We start from the raw sequence: 19463 nt of genomic DNA, 5'->3' as shown, positions 1-19463 counted from the left end.
TTATTTTTATTAGTAAGTGTCCAAATGGAACATACTTTGAAGGAAGATGTTTAATTTTTGTAGAATGTCCCATTTGAAAATGACTGCTAATGACTGTAATATTATTTAAGCAGAATTTTCTATTCAACTCAATGAGCTTTATAAAGAAATTGACTATAAAAAAAATGAAGTTACGAGCCAATAAGGTTAAAGAGTGCTCATTTTGGCACTGTTTGACTTGATTTAAGTATTGTTTATTGGCTATTTTATTGTAATTGAGTAAATAAAATTAATATTTTACACATTTCTGAATCTTGAATAATGCAATATAATATCAGACAGACAGGAACGATATCCTACCAACCTCACACATATGAGACAGACTAGAAACCACGCCACGCCTCCTTTGTATTCTCCACCAAACTGCTGCTCGGAATCCCGCCTCTCCTGTTTGATTGACAGCAGCAGGGCCAGTAGTATCCCTGGAAGACTTTCCTTCAGCCAACGAACAACAGGCGCAGTCATGATCACAGTTAGGTTGTTGTATGTTGCTGCCATGGAATTATAGTGTATCCGACTTCTGTGTGAAACATTGTTGTGTGTCAATTACATTCCACCCACCGCTACCACGGGACTGTGGGGTGACTCCGGGCCGGACACCCGCCGCACAGGGCGCTTCATCACTAGGGCTGGACCGGCAGAGCAGGTTGGAACAAATCATTGTTATTATTATCGCTAGAAATATATGCTCGCTCTTAGCAGGGACGAGCACCCTGTGGGTTTTAGGGCACAGGCTGCTACTCTTACACTATATAATAAATAGTATCCAGCAACTTTATACCACCTGGCATCCCCACCGAGAAGCCTGAGCTCTCACGCATTGGACGCATGCAGCAACTTAGCAAGGGGTTAGCTCTCACACTGGGCACATACTGGCACCTCCATATACTGTAGGTGTAGGAGAAGGCTGATCTTTTCACACACTGAGCATTGCCTGGCACCTATCCCCAAGAGAGTGAGCCTCCTGTATTTGGTATACAGCCTATAGCCTCCAGCCAGAAGAAGACTGAACATATAGACACCAGTAGGTGGAGAGGTTCACACTGGGCATAGCCTGGTAACTTTCACCAGGAGACTGATCCTCTTGCAACCTGGGTACAACCTTGGATCTCTCTGCAGAAGACTGAACCTTTACTAATGTAGGTAAGTAATGGAGGCTGAGCCTCTTACACCAGGCTAACCCTATTACATTAGAAGTCATATCGTTGGCAGCGTATATACTGATGGGAGAATAATACAGTCATAGTTGTAATATGTGTCCCCCAGGAGGATGTGCCTTTCGTATACTAGGCCAGAGGTTCCCAATCTGTGTGCTGTGGCTCCCTGGGGTGCCTCGGGACACTTGCAGGGGTGCCCTGGGTTGGTGGTCCAGGACCAATTCAAATTATTAATGGTCAATATAATAGGCAAACCAGTGCTGGTGGCTGCCAGTCATAAAATATGTGGCCAAACAGAAGCAAATCTTGTCCCTCACCACACAACTGACCCTAAGGATGACATATAAACACGATCTACTTAATGTAATATTTCTTTCTAAATTTCTCAATAAGAAATTTTTGGCCTAGGGGTGCTGTGAAAAAAATTCTGATATTCTAGGGCGCCGTGATTCCAAAACGTTTGGAAACCACTGCACTAGGCATAGTATTTCTATCCAGGAGGATGAGCCTTTCACACACTGGGCATAGCCTGGTACTTCTTCCCTGGAGGATGAGTTTCTCACACACACATGTTGGGCATAGCCTGGTACTTCTTTCTAGGAAGATGAGCCTTTCACACACTAGGCAACCTGAAGACCACCCGATTTTAAGGGCATGCTTGAAGCCTGGATGAATTATTGGAGCGAAGGAGGGCATTCTAGATGTTCGGAGCAGCTCAGAGAAATTCTGAATGGAGAGGGCTGATCAGGGAGGAGGTGAGGGGGCAGATATTAGTAGGGCAAATAGGGTGGAAGGGAGTGTGTGAGGAAAAGAGGTTGGAGGTCTAGGGAGAAGGCTTGAAGAGCTTTGTATATGATAGAAGTTTGAATTAAATTCTCAGTAGTATGGGTACATATCTCACAACTTTCGAGATGTCCTGCTCGGGACAAATGTGCGTGCATATAGAAATTAGCAGTGTGTGGCTTGGCATCAAGGGATAGTGGCCGTGCGCTCAATGCAGAGACACAGATTCATGCCCCCTTTTTCGTCATGCTGGAGTCTTGCCCAGCATTCCCATAGCTGCTGAACAGCCCCCAGCCTCTCTTGGAGCCGGCACAGAGTGTGTAGGTGATGGGTGCATCCATTCTCCGCTGTGAATAGCGGTGTCAGAGCGTCCCCCCCAACCTCCCACTGCCCGTGGGACACCGGGACAGTCCCAGAAAAAAAGAGACTGTCCCGCTGGAATGGGAACAGTTGGGAGGTATGTGACTAGTCAACAGACTGACTGACTGGCAGAGAGGGACCGCAGAGGTAGCCAAATGAAAGAGAACAATGAGCCATGCAGCAGAGTTGAGAACAGTCATGCGAATGACAAGGCGGGAGTTAGGAAGGGCAGAGTTGAGCAAGTTACAGTATTCAAGGCATTAACGAGCTTCCAGTGTTAGTGAGGGCCTGATTCTGGAAATATTGCGGACATGGGGGTAATTTAGTTCTGATCCCTGGGCTGCTAACTTTGCTGTCCTGCGAACAGATAGTTGCTGCTTCCAGGGGGATTATAAATTCGCTGTGCAAGTGTGCGATCCCATGTGTACGCCAAGCTGCAAAATTCCACTTTGTGCAGTCTCTGTGCAGCCCAGGACTTACTCCTACAGTGCGATCACATCAGGCTGATCGGGACCGAAGCTGACGTCCGACACCCACCCTGAAAATGCTTTGACACGCCTGCGTTTTTCTGGACACTCCCAATAAATGGTCAGTTACCACCCACAATGGCTACCTCCTGTCAATCACCTTGCGAACGCCCGTGCGATCGGATTTTTTGCACCATCCCATTGCTGCTCTTTGTTGTCCACATTGCGGTGCATGCGCAGTTAGTACCTGATCGCCCACTGTGTGAAAACGCACAGCAGCGATCAGGTCTGAATCACCTCCATGGAAATAATAGAATTGTGAAAGGGATTGGATGTGAGGGGAGATGAAAAGGGCAGAGTCATGTGTGACACCCCGATATCGGACTTGTGGAACGTTGTCAACTAAGAAGGAGAGGGTTGAGCTGACCACACACAATATGATTTTCTCTACGATTTGCACGATTCCGACAAATCGTTAAGAACGATAAATTGTTAAAAAATCGTTCAGTATCTGAACAATAACAATCTGATGCACGGTCCCACGGGTTGTTGACCATATATTTAGATCTTCCCTACTGCAGGGTAGATCTATCAATCTTGTTAGCCGATATATATAACTTGCAGAGTTGGGGAAAAAACCCAGTTTATAAAATAACAAACAAAAAAAACCCTGTTTTTGTTGTTTTTCTTGGGGGGGGGGGGGGGGGGGGGTGTTTTTGTTTTTACATTGCCTGTGTCGCATTTCTTTCTGGATAATAATTCTCTGGATTTATGCCTACTTAAAAAATCATTTCCCACTATTTATACTCATAGGGCTTGATGCTAAGTTGGACATATGTCTTTTTGTGGCAGAGTTGTACTCATTTCAGTGGCATCATCACTGGTGAAGGATGTGCGTAATGGGGCTGCAGTCTGGCATCCTTGCCTAGTTAAAGTTCTCTGAAACTGGAGACTATGCAGAGTTGGACATAGGCATATCATTTGCACCACATATTTTTCTTACTTACACTATCTTATACTCCTTACTCCCTTTGATGGCACCTAACCCCGGGTTTTCTATACCTGTCCTATATTGTCTTGTACTGTAAGTGCTGTTTTCTTGTTTGCTCATTTGATTATGTACTGTGTAATGGGCGCTGCGGATCCCTTGTGGCGCCATATAAATAAAGGATAATAATAATAATTCATGTGTGTACACAATGCCGATATTTTTGCAACGGAGCAATTGCACTGCTCACACGCCTTGGTACCTTTGCGCTCGCACTGACATTATATATGCAGAGTGATTGACATGAAGGGACCATTTGGGTGAGTTAACGTGGGAGTGGTGGCAAAAACACAGACTTGTCTCTCTCTTCCCTGCCACCTTTACGACTCTATCATCAACAAAAGCTTCATTGAAGGTTTGGGACAAGTTATCTCACCTAAAATCTGTATCCCTCCCTACTGCTAACCGTTCCTTTTTAGCTCTTTGTAGATTGATTCACAATTTACATTTGTCTGTCTGGACATCCTGTGGTGTTACAACTTTAGACGACCTTATGGTAGGGGGCCTGCTATTTACATTTTTGGGGCTGATTCAGAGATGGACGCAGCCGCGTGTCCGTACGCAGTGGCCACATCCATCTGGTCTGTGCAGGCGCGCTTGTCGCAATGCGCATTTGTGATCTTCTTGCGACCGCATCCAGGAAGGATGCGGCTGCAAGATGATTGACAGCGGTGGGCAATCACAGGGCAGCGACGCTGCATAGGGGGCGTGGAGGGCCGTTAGGGGCGGGCCAGGAGCATTTTTATAGTGGCTGCGTAACCTCACAGGCAGCCACTCCGATTAAAAAAATGGCGGCGGACCGCCTGACCGCACAGCCAGACTGTGCTGCCAGTGGTCAACCTTAATTCAATGCGTACGCAATGTTATTGCGGATGCATTGGAAGGCAGCCTGTCACACTTGCTAGACAGTCTTGCCCTGTGCTGGGCAGCCTCCAGCATGTGATGAGATGGATGCAGATCTAGCTGCATATTCAGCAGTTTGCGTCCATCTCTGAATCAGCCCCTTTATCACTTGCGGGGTTGTTATCCCCTCCTGCCTACAGTTTTGTATCATGGCTTTCAGATTTGTCACTGGTTTAGGAGTGTCACTAAGCCCCTTGGGTCAGCTGGCCTACCCCCTAGAGACCTGGTTTCACACCTTACGACTAGTAGAGGTCTAGGTGATAACTCATACTGGTACAAGTTATGACTTCAACAGACACAGTGTGTTACGCCCCTTCCCCAGATCCGGTGGGAGTATGACTTGGGCCACCCTATTTGTGATGCCCAGTGGGACTTGATGTACACCACGTCCTATTGCATATCACTCAGAAATACACATTAAGTTGTTCTATAAATTATACCTCACTTCTGATCACCTACACACTGGCATATTTGAAGGGATGTAGTTAATATACCGGTGGTTGGGATCCCGATGGTCAGAATACCAACGCTGGGATTCCGATTGCCGAGAACACCGACAGCTACGCTAGGACTATTCCACTCATGGTTCTCCACGACACCCATAGAGTGGGAATAGAACCTGTGGTGAGTGCAGCGAGCCACAGAGCCCGCAGTGTAGAAAGGGGCTCCTAGTGCCCGCCCCGCTGCCGGCATTCTGGCGTTGGTATTCTGACGGCCGGGCTCCCATCCCTAACCCATAATTTAAATATTGCTGATGAAATTGTGGAGAGGTTGATCATATTTACCACATTTTCTGGAAATGCTCTGCAGTTTTTGGAGGTTGTATTCTTTTTGATACACAAAGTGTTAGAGATCACTTTAACTTCTGACGCTGATGTGACACTTCTCCCTTTGTATCCTGCAGTGATACAGCCATCTCAAAGATACATATATGGACAAAAGTGTTTTGCCGCACCTGTTAAATATTGAATCCAGGTGTTTTGATCAGACCTGTTGCCACGAGTGTGTAACTTCAAGCACCTAGCCACGCTGTCTCCATTAGCAAACATTTGTTTTGGTCGTTCTAAAGAGCCATGTGACAGGATAGGATGCCACCTTTGCAATAAGATGTTTAGTGTAATTTATCCTTGCTGGACATTCCACGGTCAATTGCAAGTGATATCATTAGAAAGTGGAAGTGTTTATGAACAACAGCAACTCAGTCGCAAAGCGGAAGACCACGTAAAATCAGAGAGTGGGGTCAACGACTTGGAAGGTACATTGGGCCTCATTCAGACCCATTCGCACGCTGCATTTTCTTGCAGCCATGAGAACGGGTCTGAACTGCACATGCGTGTGACCCGCAATGCGCAGGCGCGTCGCTGCCCGGCGACGGGGGTCCCCGGAGAGCAACGGCATCAACAACGAAAGCGATTGCGGGGGCAGTCGCAAGAAGATTGGCAGGCAGGAGGCATTCCTGGGTGGCAACTCACCGTTTTCTGGGAGTGTCGTGAAAAAGGCAGACGTGCCCAGCCGTTGCAGAGGAGGGGATCCTGACGTCACTACCGGCCCCGATCGCTGCATCTGAGTAAATCCTGGGCTGTGCAGAAACCCTGTTTTTCAGGGTTTACGCTAAGCCCCTTTTCTCCAGTGAAGGGCAGTCTTAGTGCTTCAGCATACCAAGACATTTTGGACAATGCTATGCTTTCAACTTTTTGTCAACAGTTTAGGGAAGGCACTTTTCTATTCCAACATGGCTCTACCGAATGAATGGGCCCAAATTCCCACAGAAACACTCCAAAATCTTGTGGGAAGCCTTCCAAGAAGAGTGGAAGCTGTTATAGCTGGAATGGGGGGGACTCCATAATAAAGTGTATGTATTTGAATACAGTGTCCTTACAGTCCCTGCTGGTGTAGTGGTCAGGTGTCTGAATACTTTTGTCCATATAGTGTATGTGGTAGGCCATATGTATACAGTAGCATTCTGCCTTAGGTCCTGATTCAGAGATGGGACGCAGGTCGCTGCATATGCAGCAAGATCTGTGTCCATCTCCTCACATGCTAGAGGCCGACCCAGCACAGGGCAAGGCCGCCCAGCATGTGTGGAGCCACTTCCCGATGCTTTCGCAATCATATTGCCTACGCATCGAATTCAGGTTGACCCCTGACAGCGCATCCTGGCTGTGCTGTCTGGCACCATTTTTTAATCTGAGCTGGATGACCCCTTTAGCCCAGAACTGGAAGCAGCTTCATCCTCCCTCTCTGCTTAAAGTGTTCAATGAAGTCAGTTTTCACTATGAGATGGAAATGACCTTCTGTGCCTTATTCGATCCTGGCCTCCTCTACTTTTATGAAGTGGTGCCATGGCATAAATAGGTCATGGATGGCAAAGGTGTGCAATTTGTTTATAAACCTTCGCTAGCCGATTCGCTCCAATTCAGCTTAAGTGATTTTTTTTTTTAATGTAAAATTGACTGTATTTGCCTTGTGTTTTATGATTAGTAATTCAGTGATCGCAAAAACGCGCTATAGCGCGTTTTTTACCCGTTTTTGAAGACATGGGACTCCAGTTTACAAAGTGGGAGGGTCCCCGGGGACGCGCTCCTCATTCTGCCAATCTGTAAGGGGGATTTGTTTAACTGACACGCTGGCCTCGGGCTGAATGATATAAAGAGGAGGTGGAGCCAGTTTCCCCTCCTCTTTGGCGCCTGGCTGCTTGCGGAGGCAGGGTGACTCTGTGTCGGTGAGTGTATATAGCGGCTGGTGGATGGGGGACAGGGGTTTCCACAGGGACTCCGAGAGGTGCTGGCAATGTGCAGGGATCGGCGTCCGTGATCTAGTGGGTAAAGCCAGGCAAAGTGACTGAGGCTTCCCGCGGTGCCGTCTGAGGCAGTGACCGCGCTGCCGCTCTTGCCTTTGAGGTGTTCTCTCAAAGCAAGAGCGTCAGTGCGGCCACTGCCTCAGACGGCACCGCGGGAAGCCCCAGTCACTTTGCCCAGCTTTACCCACTAGATCACGGACGCCGATCCCTGCTGACGTGTGGTGCGTTCCCGTGAGTCAGTCCGCTATGGCCACCCGGTGAAGTATTGGTGGCGGTATTATGTATAGCTGCGGCCGTGACGCGTGTTAGTCACGGCCGTGTGAGTGTCTGCCTGGGTTTGCTAAGGGGTCCGGGGTTCCCGCGGCGACAGTGCAGCTGGTGCCGGGAGTAAGAAGTGGTCGGTGACTACTAGCTTTATTGCAGCTGTAAAGGTTCCCTGGCTGGCGTCTTCGGAGAGAGGGGGGCTGGAGCTGTGGTCGGCTGTGTTTTTCCCCATCACCACAGGTAATGTGGTGATGGATTGCCTGATAGTTGGGGGGGTTAGGTGTTTTGTGGAGGGTTTCAGCTTTTAAATGCATTTATTACATGCCATGTTGTTTAGGTTGGCATTACCTAGCTAGCAGCAGGAGTATTTGTTTCAAAATGACAATTGATCAAGTCTTTATTTTTTTTTTAAATATGGTAAGCCAGGTAAGGAAAGGTTTTAATTTTCTCCATAATATACTACTGAGGTCACCATCTGCTAACAGCCTCGGATTTACGTTCACATCATTAAATGTTAGTTGTCCTTGTGTAATGTGTATAACGTGCTGTACCTGGCGCAATGTGTATAAAGTGCTGTACCTGGCGCAATGTGTATAACGTGCTGTACCTGGCGCAATGTGTATAACGTGCTGTACCTGGCGCAATGTGTATAGGAGGTTCTACCTGGCGCAATGTGTATAACCTGCTGTACCTGGTGCAGTGTGTATAGGAGGTTCTACCTGGCGCAATGTGTATAACGTGCTGTACCTGGTGCAGTGTGCATAGGAGGTTCTACCTGGTGCAATGTGTATAAGCGGCACTACTGTGTGGTGTAATGTGAATTGGCACTTATGTGGTCACGCCCCTTCCCCGTGAAGCCACGCCCCTAAAATTTTGCAACGCGCCTTCGGCGCGCATTGCCTATGCTTTGCGGTCTGGGAGGTGGGACACCAATTCACTTTCTGCCTAAGGCCACAAAATGTCTATTTACAGCTCTGGTGCAGGGTGTCCTGCATACTACACAGCCCAGCAGCACTGTCACCCCATCCTCCCCACCTTGCACCACTTTTGTAGTGTCCAAATAAGATTAAGATTAATTAAAACCTTCATTCCGATGGGACCCAGAAAAAGACCGGTAGGACCCCAATTTTCAAAAGTGAGGGGTCCCTGGGACCCACTTATTTTTTTGGCTCAGCGCGATCACTGAGTATATTTGCTATTCTGAAATACTATTCTGGTTTATCTATTGTGCTGTATATGCGGATTTAACATAGTTCCTCCCTTTTTTTTTTTTCTTTTCTATATCCCATAATTTGTTTAAAACTCTAATAAAAAGTATTGATGATAAAAAAAAAAAAAAAACAAAACAAATTATAAAGGATACAAAAAAACAAAAATGGAGACATGTCATGACCGTTTTAGAGTTGTGTATCTGCCTTCAGCTGTGATCTTGTATGCAGAGAAACACAGTGTTAGTGACGCTACTGCGCGGCCAGTTTTCTTAGCCATAGGTCAACCATAGGAGTCGATGTTCCCCGTTATTGCATTGGTGGTGCGTATGAGTATGCAACTGCAGAGGACTTTGCGATGTCTCCAGTGGGCATCTATCTTCCATTTGCAATAATTAGCAGTTCCGTAACCTAGAAAAATGCAGCTGTGTATGCATTTGCTTATAAACATGAATTAGGCCCATAGGCTCATCCAAATGCAGTACATCTTGATGGTGACGTTGAGTATAAAACTAAGGGCCTAATTCAGAGTTGATAGCAGCAGCAAATCAGCAAATTTGTTAGCAGTTGGGCAAAACCATGGCCCTCATTCCGAGTTGTTCGCTCGCAAGCGGATTTTAGCAGATTTGCTCATGCTAAGCCGCCGCCTACTGGGAGTGAATCTTAGCATCTTAAAATTGCGAACGATGTATTCGCAATATTGCGATTACACACCTCGTAGCAGTTTCTGAGTAGCTCCAGACTTACTCGGCATCTGCGATCAGTTCAGTGCTTGTCGTTCCTGGTTTGACGTCACAAACACACCCAGCGTTCGGCCAGACACTCCTCCGTTTCTCCGGCCACTCCTGCGTTTTTTCCGGAAACGGTAGCGTTTTTTCCCACACGCCCATGAAACGGCCTGTTTCCGCCCAGTAACACCCATTTCCTGTCAATCACATTACGATCGCCAGAACGATGAAAAAGCCGTGAGTAAAAATCCTAACTGCATAGCAAATTTACTTGGCGCAGTCGCAGTGCGGACATTGCGCATTAAGCGGAAAATCGCTGCGATGCGAAGATTTTTACCGAGCGAACAACTCGGAATGAGGGCCCATGTGTGTCATTCCGAGTTGATCGCTTGCTAACAACTTTTTGCAGCGATGCGATCAGGTTAAAACTCGGCAAAATTGCGCGTGCGTATGCACCGTAATGCGCAGGCGCGTCGTACGGGTACAAAGAGGATCGTGCTGGGCGATGGATTTAACGAAGAATCCATTCGCACAGTCAATCGCAAGGTGATTGACAGAAAGAGGGCGTTTATGGGTGTCAACTGACTGTTTTCTGGGAGTGTTTGGGAAAACGCAGGCATGTCCAAGCGTTTGCAGGGCGGGTGTCTGATGTCAATTCCGGGACCAAAAAGACTGGAGTGATCGCAGCGGCTGAGTAAGTCAAGAGCTACTCAGGAACTGCACAAACTGTTTTTGTACCGCTCGGCTGCAAAGGCGTTCTCACACTTGCAAAGCGAAAATACACTCTCCCATAGGCGGCGACTATCTGATTGCAGCGCTGCAAAAAGTTGCTAGCGAGCGATCAACTCGGAATGACCCCCCCATGTGCACTGCAGGGGGGGGCAGATATAACATGTGCAGAGAGAGGTTAGGGCCCTACACACAGCGCGATCCGCCGCCGAGCTGCCCGACGGTGGATACGGCTGACGGGCGACCCGGCGGCGGGGGGCGGGGCAGTGATGGGGGGAGTGAAGTTTCTTCACTCCCTCCGTCACCCGGCTTCATAGCTGTGCAGGGAAATATGGACGAGATCGTCCATATTGGCCTGCATGCACAAGCGACGGGGCACCAACGATGAACGAGCGCGGGGCTGCGCATCGTTCATCGCTGGTGCCTCCACACTGAAAGATATGAACGGTATCTTGTTCGTTCATATCTTTCAGTCATATCGCCCAGTGTGTAGGGCCTATTAGATTTTGGTGGGGTGTGTTCAAACTGTAATCTAAATTGCAGTGTAAAAATAAAGCAGCCAGTATTTACCCTGCACAGAAACAATATAACCCACCCAAATCTAACTCTCTCCGCACATGTTATATCTGCCTCTCCTGCAGTGCACATGGTTTTGCCCAGCTGGTAACAAATTTGCTGCTGCGATCAACTCTGAATTACCCCCTAAGTGTGCAGGTGGCCCTATCCATACACTGCTTGTGGAATAAATCCAATTAGTTGTTAAGAAATGGTACCAGCTAGTATTGGTGGCGTACGCTTATTAGTAAATTAAGGTGTTGAAAGTGCATTGTTGCAAAAATGCGTAACTGTGAATATACACATTTTTCTCTGACGTCCTAGTGGATGCTGGGAACTCCGTAAGGACCATGGGGAATAGCGGCTCCGCAGGAGACTGGGCACAACTAAAGAAAGCTTTAGGTCACCTGGTGTGCACTGGCTCCTCCCACTATGACCCTCCTCGAAGCCTCAGTTAGATTTTGTGCCCGGCCGAGGTTGGATGCACACTAGGGGCTCTCCTGAGCCCTTAGAAAGAAAGTATAGATTTAGGTTTTTTATTTTCAGTGAGACCTGCTGGCAACAGGCTCACTGCAGCGAGGGACTAAGGGGAGAAGAAGCGAGCTCGCCTGCTTGCAGCCGGATTGGGCTTCTTAGGCTACTGGACACCATTAGCTCCAGAGGGATCGACCGCAGGCCCAGTCCTTGGTGTTCGGTCCCGGAGCCGCGCCGCCGTCCCCCTTACAGAGCCAGAAGCAAGAAGAGGTCCGGAAAATCGGCGGCAGAAGACATCAGTCTTCACCAAGGTAGCGCACAGCACTGCAGCTGTGCGCCATTGCTCCTCATGTACACCTCACACTCCGGTCACTGAGGGTGCAGGGCGCTGGGGGGGGGGGGGGGGGCGCCCTGAGCAGCAATATTAACACCTTGGCTGGCAAAAATACCACAATATATAGCCCCAGAGGCTATATATGTGGTAAATACCCCTGCCAGAATCCAGAAATAAGCGGGAGAAAAGTCCGCGAAAAAGGGGCGGAGCTATCTCCCTCAGACACACTGGCGCCATTTTCTCTTCACAGTGCAGCTGGAAGAAAGCTCCCCAGGCTCTCCCCTGTAGTTTTCAGGCTCAAAGGGTTAAAAAGAGAGGGGGGGCACTAAATTTAGGCGCAATATTATATATACAAGCAGCTATTTGGGAAATTTCACTCAGTTATAGTGTTAATCCCCACATTATATAGCGCTCTGGTGTGTGCTGGCATACTCTCTCTCTGTCTCCCCAAAGGGCTTTGTGGGGTCCTGTCCTCAGTCAGAGCATTCCCTGTGTGTGTGCGGTGTGTCGGTACAGCTGTGTCGACATGTTTAATGAGGAGGCTTATATGGTGACGGAGCAGATGCCGATAAATGTGATGTCGCCCCCTGTGGGGCCGACACCAGAGTGGATGGTTAGGTGAAAGGTATTAACCGACAGTGTCAACTCCTTACATAAAAGGGTGGATGACGTAACAGCTGTGGGACAGCCGGCTTCTCAGTCCGCGCCTGCCCAGGCGTCTCAAAGGCCATCAGGGGCTCAAAAAAACGCCCGCTCACTCAGATGGCAGACACAGATGTCGACACGGAGTCTGACTCCAGTGTCGACAAGGTTGAGACATATACACAATCCACTAGGAACATCCGTGACTTAATCCCGGCAATAAAAAATGTGTTACACATTTCTGACATTTAACCCAAGTACCACTAAAAAAGGGTTTTATGTTTGGGGAGAAAAAGCAGGCAGTGTTTTGTTCCCCCATCAGATGAATGAATGAAGTGTGTGAAAAGCGTGGGTTCCCCCCGATAAGAAACTGGTAATTTCTAAAAAGTTACTGATGGCGTACCCTTTCCCGCCAGAGGATAAGTTACGCTGGGAGATATCCCCTAGGGTGGATAAGGCGCTCACACGGTTGTCAAAAAAGGTGGCACTGCCGTTTTAGGAACGGCCACTTTGAAGGTACCTGTTGATAAAAAGCAGGAGGCTATCCTGAAGTCTGTATTTACACACTCAGGTACTAGACTGAGACCTGCAGATCGTGCTGCTGCAGCGTGGTCGGTGACCCTGTCACACATGAGAACATATTAAAGACGTCGTCTTATATATGAGGGATGCACAGAGGGATATTTTGCCGGCTGGCATCCAAAATGAATGTAATGACCATTCTGTCAGGAGGGTATTAGAGACCTGTCACTGGACAGGTGATGCGGACTTTAAAAGGCGCATAGAGACTCTGCCTTATAAGGGTGAGGAATTATTTGGGGATGGTCTCTGGGACCTCGTTTCCATTACCTCAGGTTTCCTCACAGACTAAGAAAGCACTGTATTATCAGGTACAGTCCTTTCGGCTTCAGAAAAGCAAGCGGGTCAAAGGCGCTTCCTTTCTGTACAGAGACATGGGGAGAGGGAAAAAGCTGCACCAGTCAGCCTGTTCCCAGAATCAAAATTCTTCTCTCGCTTCCTCTGAGTCCACAGCATGACGCGGGGGCTCCACAGGTGTAGCCAGGTACGGTGGGGGGCTGTCTCAAAAAATTTCAGCGATCAGTGGGCTCGCTCACAGGTGGATCCCTGTTTCATTCAAGTAGTATTTCAGGGGTACAAGCTGGAATTCGAGATGTCTCCCCCCCCGCCGTTTCCTCAAATATGCCTTGCCGACAACTCCCTCAGGCAGGGAGGCTGCGCTAGAGGCAATTAATAAGCTGTATTCCCAGCAGGTAATACTCAAGGTGCCCCTACTTCAACAAGGACGGGGTTACTATTCCACACGGTTTGGGGTACTGAAACCACATGGTTCGGTGTGACCCATTTTATATTTAAAATCCTTGAACACATACATAAAAAAATTAAAGTTCAAGATGGAATCGCTCAGGGCGGTTATTGCAAGCCTGGACGAGGGGGATTACATGGGATCCCGGGACATCAAGGATGCTTACCTGCATGTCCCCATTTACCATCCTCGCCAGGAGTACCTCAGATTTGTGGTACAGGATTACCATTACCAAGTCCAGACACTGCCGTTTGGACTGTACATGGCACCGAGGGTGTTTACCGAGGTAATGGCCAAAATGATGATACTCCTTCGAAAAAAGGGAGTTTTTAATTATCCCGTACTTGGACAATATCCTTATAAGGGCAAGGTCCAAGGAGCAGTTGCTAGTCGGGGTAGCACTATTTTGAAAAGTGCTACAACAGCACGGTTGGATTCTAAACAGTCCAAAGTCACAGCTGGTTCCTACGACACGTCTACTGTTCCTGGGGATGGTTCTGGACACAGAACAGAAATAAGTGTTTCTCCCGGAGGAGAAAGCCAAGGAACTGTCATCTCTAGTCAGAGACCTCCTGAAGCAAAAACAGGTATCGGTGCATCATTGCACGTGAGTCCTGGGAAAAAATGGTAGCTTCCTACGAAGCAATCCCATTCGGCAGGTTCCATGCAAGAGGGCCGCAGGTTCGGCATACAGGACTAGGTCCTAGTGACCATGGATGCCAGCCTTTGAGGCTAGGGGGCAGTCACACAGGGGAAAAAAAAAAAAAACTTCCAGGGACGTTGGTCAAGTCAAGTGACTTCCCTACACATAAATATTCTGGAACTGAGGACCATTTACAATGCCCTGAGTCAGGCAAGGCCTCTGCTTCAAAGCCAGCCGGTACTGATCCAATCAGACAACATCACGGCAGTCGCCCATGTAAACCAACGGGGCGGCACAAGAAGCAGGATGGCGATGGCAGAAGCCACAAGGATTCTCCGATGGGCGGAAAATCATGTGTTAACACTGTCAGCAGTGTTCATTCCCGGAGTGGACGACTGGGAAGCAGATCTTCTCAGCGGACACGACCTCCACCCGGGAGAGTGGGGATTTCATCCAGAAGTCTTCCAAAGGATTGTACACCATTGGGAAAGGCCACAGGCGGACATGATGGCGTCCCGCCTCAACAAAAAGCTATAAAAGATATTGCGCCAGGTCAAAGGACCCTCAGGCGAAAGCTGTGGACGCTCTGGTAACACCGTGGGTGTATCAGTCGGTTTATGTGTTCCTCCCTCTGCCTCTCATACAAAAGGTACTGAGAATAATAGGAAGGCGAGGAGTAAGAACGATACTCGTGGTTCCGGATTGGCCAAGAAGAGCTTGGTACCCAGAACTTCAAGAAATTATATCAGAGGACCCATGGCCTCTGCCGCTCAGACAGGACCTGCGGCAGCAGGGGCCCTGTCTGTTCCAAGACTTACCGCGGCTACGTTTTGACGGCATGGCGGTTGAACGCCGGATCCTAAAGGAAAAGGGCATTCCGGAGGAAGTCATTCCTACGCTGATTCAAGCCAGGAAAGATGTAACTGCAAAACATTATCACCGCATATGGCGAAAATATGTTGCTTGGTGTGAGGCCAAAAAGGCCCCAACAGAGGAATTTCAACTAGGTCGATTTCTGCATTTCCTACAAGCAGGAGTGTCTATGGGTCTAAAATTAGGCTCCATTAAGGTACAGATCTCGGCTCTGTCGATTTTCTTCCAAAAAGAACTAGCTTCAGTACCTGAAGTTCAGACATTGTAAAAGGAGTGCTGCATATTCAGCCCCCGGTTGTGCCTCCAGTGGCACCTTGGGTTCTCAACGTGGTGTTGAGTTTCTTAAAATCACATTGGTGTGAGCCACTAAAAACCGTGGATCTAAAATATCTCACGCGGAAAGTGGTCATGTTATTGGCCTTGGCTTCGGCCAGGCGTGTATCAGAATTGGCGGCTTTGTCATATAAAAGTCCTTATCTGATTTTCTATATGGATAGGGCAGAATTGAGGACTCGTCCCAAGTGATATCAGCTTTTATAAGCTTTTATAAGGTGATATCGGCTTTTCACTTGAACCAACTATTGTAGTGCCTGCGGCTACTAGGGACTTGGAGGATTCCAAGTTACTGGACGTAGTCAGGGCCTTGAAAAATTATGTTTCCAGGACGGCTAGAGTCAGGAGAACTGACTCGCTGTTTATCCTGTATGCACCCAGCAAACTGGGTGCTCCTGCTTCTAAGCAGACTATTGCTTGCTGGATTTGTAGCACAATTCAGCTGGCGCATTCTGCGGCTGGACTACCGCAGCCAAAATCTGTAAAAGCCCTTTCCACAAGGAAGGTGGGCTCATCTTGGGTAGCTGCCCGAGGGGTCTCGGCTTTCCAACTTTGCCGAGCTGCAACTTGGTCAGGGGCAAACACGTTTGCTAAATTCTACAAAATTGATACCCTGGCTGAGGAGGACCTGGAGTTCTCTCATTCGGTGCTGCAGAGTCATCCGCACTTTCCCGCCCGTTTGGGAGCTTTGGTATAATCCCCATGGTCCTTACGGAGTTCCCAGCATCCACTAGGACGTCAGAGAAAATAAGATTTTACTCACCGGTAAATCTATTTCTCGTAGTCCGTAGTGGATGCTGGGCGCCCATCCCAAGTGCGGATTGTCTGCAATACTTGTATATAGTTATTGCCTAACTAAAGGGTTATTGTTGAGCCATCTGTTGAGAGTCTCAGTTATATTCATACTGTTAACTGGGTATAGTATCACGAGTTATACGGTGTGATTGGTGTGGCTGGTATGAGTCTTACCCGGGATTCAAAATCCTTCCTTATTATGTCAGCTCGTCTGGGCACAGTGTCCTAACTGAGGCTTGGAGGAGGGTCATAGTGGGAGGAGCCAGTGCACACCAGGTGACCTAAAGCTTTCTTTAGTTGTGCCCAGTCTCCTGCGGAGCCGCTATTCCCCATGGTCCTTACGGAGTTCCCAGCATCCACTACGGACTACGAGAAATAGATTTACCGGTGAGTAAAATCTTATTATTTTCATGTGTGCAATTCTAGAGCAATTACAGCCAATTTAATAAAATGTAAAATGATCGCCTACGTTGGAATTGGGTCTTAGAACTGTTTACCTTATTTTGCACCTGACAACAAGCATGGGGTGAATTGTATTGCATGAACAAACTTCATATCAAATGGAGGTCTCATTTATTTCTAAATGATGGGAGCCCTACACAAGAATGAATAGCTAATGCATTAACATATGTCAGCTATATGAGTACCCAAGAGTCATACAGTGGGTGTCCATTTGGATGGTCGACCATGTTAAGGTCCACAGTCATTAGGTCGACCACTATTTGTCGACATGGACATATGGTCGACACGGGGCAGGTCATCACATGAAAAGGTCGACATTGGCTTTTAAAAAGGCTTTTAAAAAAATGTTTTACTTTTTCGTACTTTACCATCCACATGGACTACATTGGGAACGGTAACCTGTGCCGAGCGCAGCAGAAGCAGAGCGAGGGACCTTGCCCACAGCATGGCGAGCGAAGGGGTTCCTGGTCATGTTACAGAAAAAATTACACCAAAAACAGTTAAAAAATCCATGTTGACCTGCCCCGTGTCGACCATTTCATGTGTCGACTATTAGTCAATGTCAACCATGTCGACCAATAGTGATCGACCTAATGAATGTCGACCTTAACATGGTCGACCATTCATACCAGAACCAGACAGTGGTACAGCATGCCAAGTACTGTATATGCAATTTACCACATGCGCCTTTTTCTCCAGTCTTTTGTTGTCTTAAGATTTTTTCCCATTGCCCAATATTCTCTGTATCTAGCAGATAACATTTTAAGGCTAAATAAATAAACAAATTAAATTAAAAGAAGATAAATAAACAAATCAAAAGAAGATAGTTTATTATAGAGATGAGCGGGTTCGGTTCCTCGGAATCCGAACCCGCCCGAACTTCAGGTTTTTTTACACGGGCCGAGCGACTCGGATCTTCCCGCCTTGCTCGGTTAACCCGAGCGCGCCCGAACGTCATCATCCCGCTGTCGGATTCTCATGAGGCTCTGATTCTATCGCGAGACTCGGATTCTATATAAGGAGCCGCGCGTCGCCGCCATTTTCACACGTGCATTGAGATTGATAGGGAGAGGACGTGGCTGGCGTCCTCTCCGTTTATAGAGAAGAGAGTGAGACTAGAGTAGAGAGAGACACAGTATTTACTTTAGTAATTTTGGGGAGCATTAGGAGGAGTACTACTACTTGCTGAAGTGATAGTGTGACTGTATATCTGACTTGTGGGGGAGACAGTGGGGAGCAGTTAGAGTCTGAGAGCAGGAGTACATATTTTAACGTACAGTGCACACTTTTGCTGCCAGAGTGCCACACTGCCATTGTGACCACACTGACCACCAGTATATATTGTGATTGTCTGCTTAGGAGTACTACTTGCAAGTTGCTGATAGTGTGACCAGTGACCTGACCACCAGTTTAATTAATCACCACCAGTTTAATATATATATATATATATATATATATATATATATATATATATATATATATATATATATATATATATATATAAAGTATATATATATATATATATATATTTGTATATAATATATATATATATATATATATATATATATATATATATATATATATATATATATGTATATAATTGTATACCACCTACCCGTGTTTATTTTTTTTTCTTCTTGATACATACTACTATAGTAGCTTACTGTAGCAGTCTGCGGTGCTGCTGAGCTGACAGTGTCCAGCAGGTCCGTCATCAGTCATTACATAATAAATATATATACCTGTCCAGCTGCAGTACTAGTGATAATATATATATATATATATATATATATATATAAATATATAAATTTCATCTCATTATCATCCAGTCTATATTAGCAGCAGACACAGTACGGTAGTCCACGGCTGTAGCTACCTCTGTGTCGGCAGTCGCTGGTCCATCCATAAGTATACTAGTATCCATCCATCTCCATTGTTTACCTGAGGTGCCTTTTAGTTGTGCCTATTAAAATATGGAGAACAAAAATGTTGAGGTTCCAAAATTAGGGAGAGATCAAGATCCACTTCCACCTCGTGCTGAAGCTGCTGCCACTAGTCATGGCCGAGACGATGAAATGCCAGCAACGTCGTCTGCCAAGGCCGATGCCCAATGTCATAGTACAGAGCATGTAAAATCCAAAACACCAAATATCAGTAAAAAAAGGACTCCAAAATCTAAAATAAAATTGTCGGAGGAGAAGCGTTAACTTGCCAATATGCCATTTACCACACGGAGTGGCAAGGAACGGCTGAGGCCCTGGCCTATGTTCATGGCTAGTGGTTCAGCTTCACATGAGGATGGAAGCACTCAGCCTCTCGCTAGAAAACTGAAAAGACTCAAGCTGGCAAAAGCACCGCAAAGAACTGTGCGTTCTTCGAAATCCCAAATCCACAAGGAGAGTCCAATTGTGTCGTTTGCGATGCCTGACCTTCCCAACACTGGACGTGAAGAGCATGCGCCTTCCACCATTTGCACGCCCCCTGCAAGTGCTGGAAGGAGCACCCGCAGTCCAGTTCCTGATAGTCAGATTGAAGATGTCAG

At 47.3% G+C, this 19463-nt stretch overlaps 1 protein-coding gene across 5 annotated transcripts in view; it reads left to right on the top strand.

Moving 5' to 3' along the window:
* Positions 1 to 481: 481 nt before the first annotated feature.
* The window catches only part of CEP131 (centrosomal protein 131), a 377073-nt gene continuing 358091 nt past the window's right edge, over positions 482 to 19463 (top strand). For 4 of the 5 annotated variants that reach the window (XM_063961104.1, XM_063961102.1, XM_063961103.1 and 1 more), the window contains exon 1: positions 482 to 685. The gene's annotated coding sequence lies outside the window, so the exon portion shown is untranslated. Of the gene's footprint in view, positions 686 to 742; positions 1183 to 19463 lie in introns of those variants that run through there. The other variant, XM_063961100.1, reaches the window with a different exon arrangement.

Source organism: Pseudophryne corroboree, chromosome 3, assembly GCF_028390025.1.
Source record: "Pseudophryne corroboree isolate aPseCor3 chromosome 3, aPseCor3.hap2, whole genome shotgun sequence".
NCBI lineage: Eukaryota > Metazoa > Chordata > Amphibia > Anura > Myobatrachidae > Pseudophryne > Pseudophryne corroboree.
This window is presented reverse-complemented; position numbering and strand designations above follow the sequence as displayed.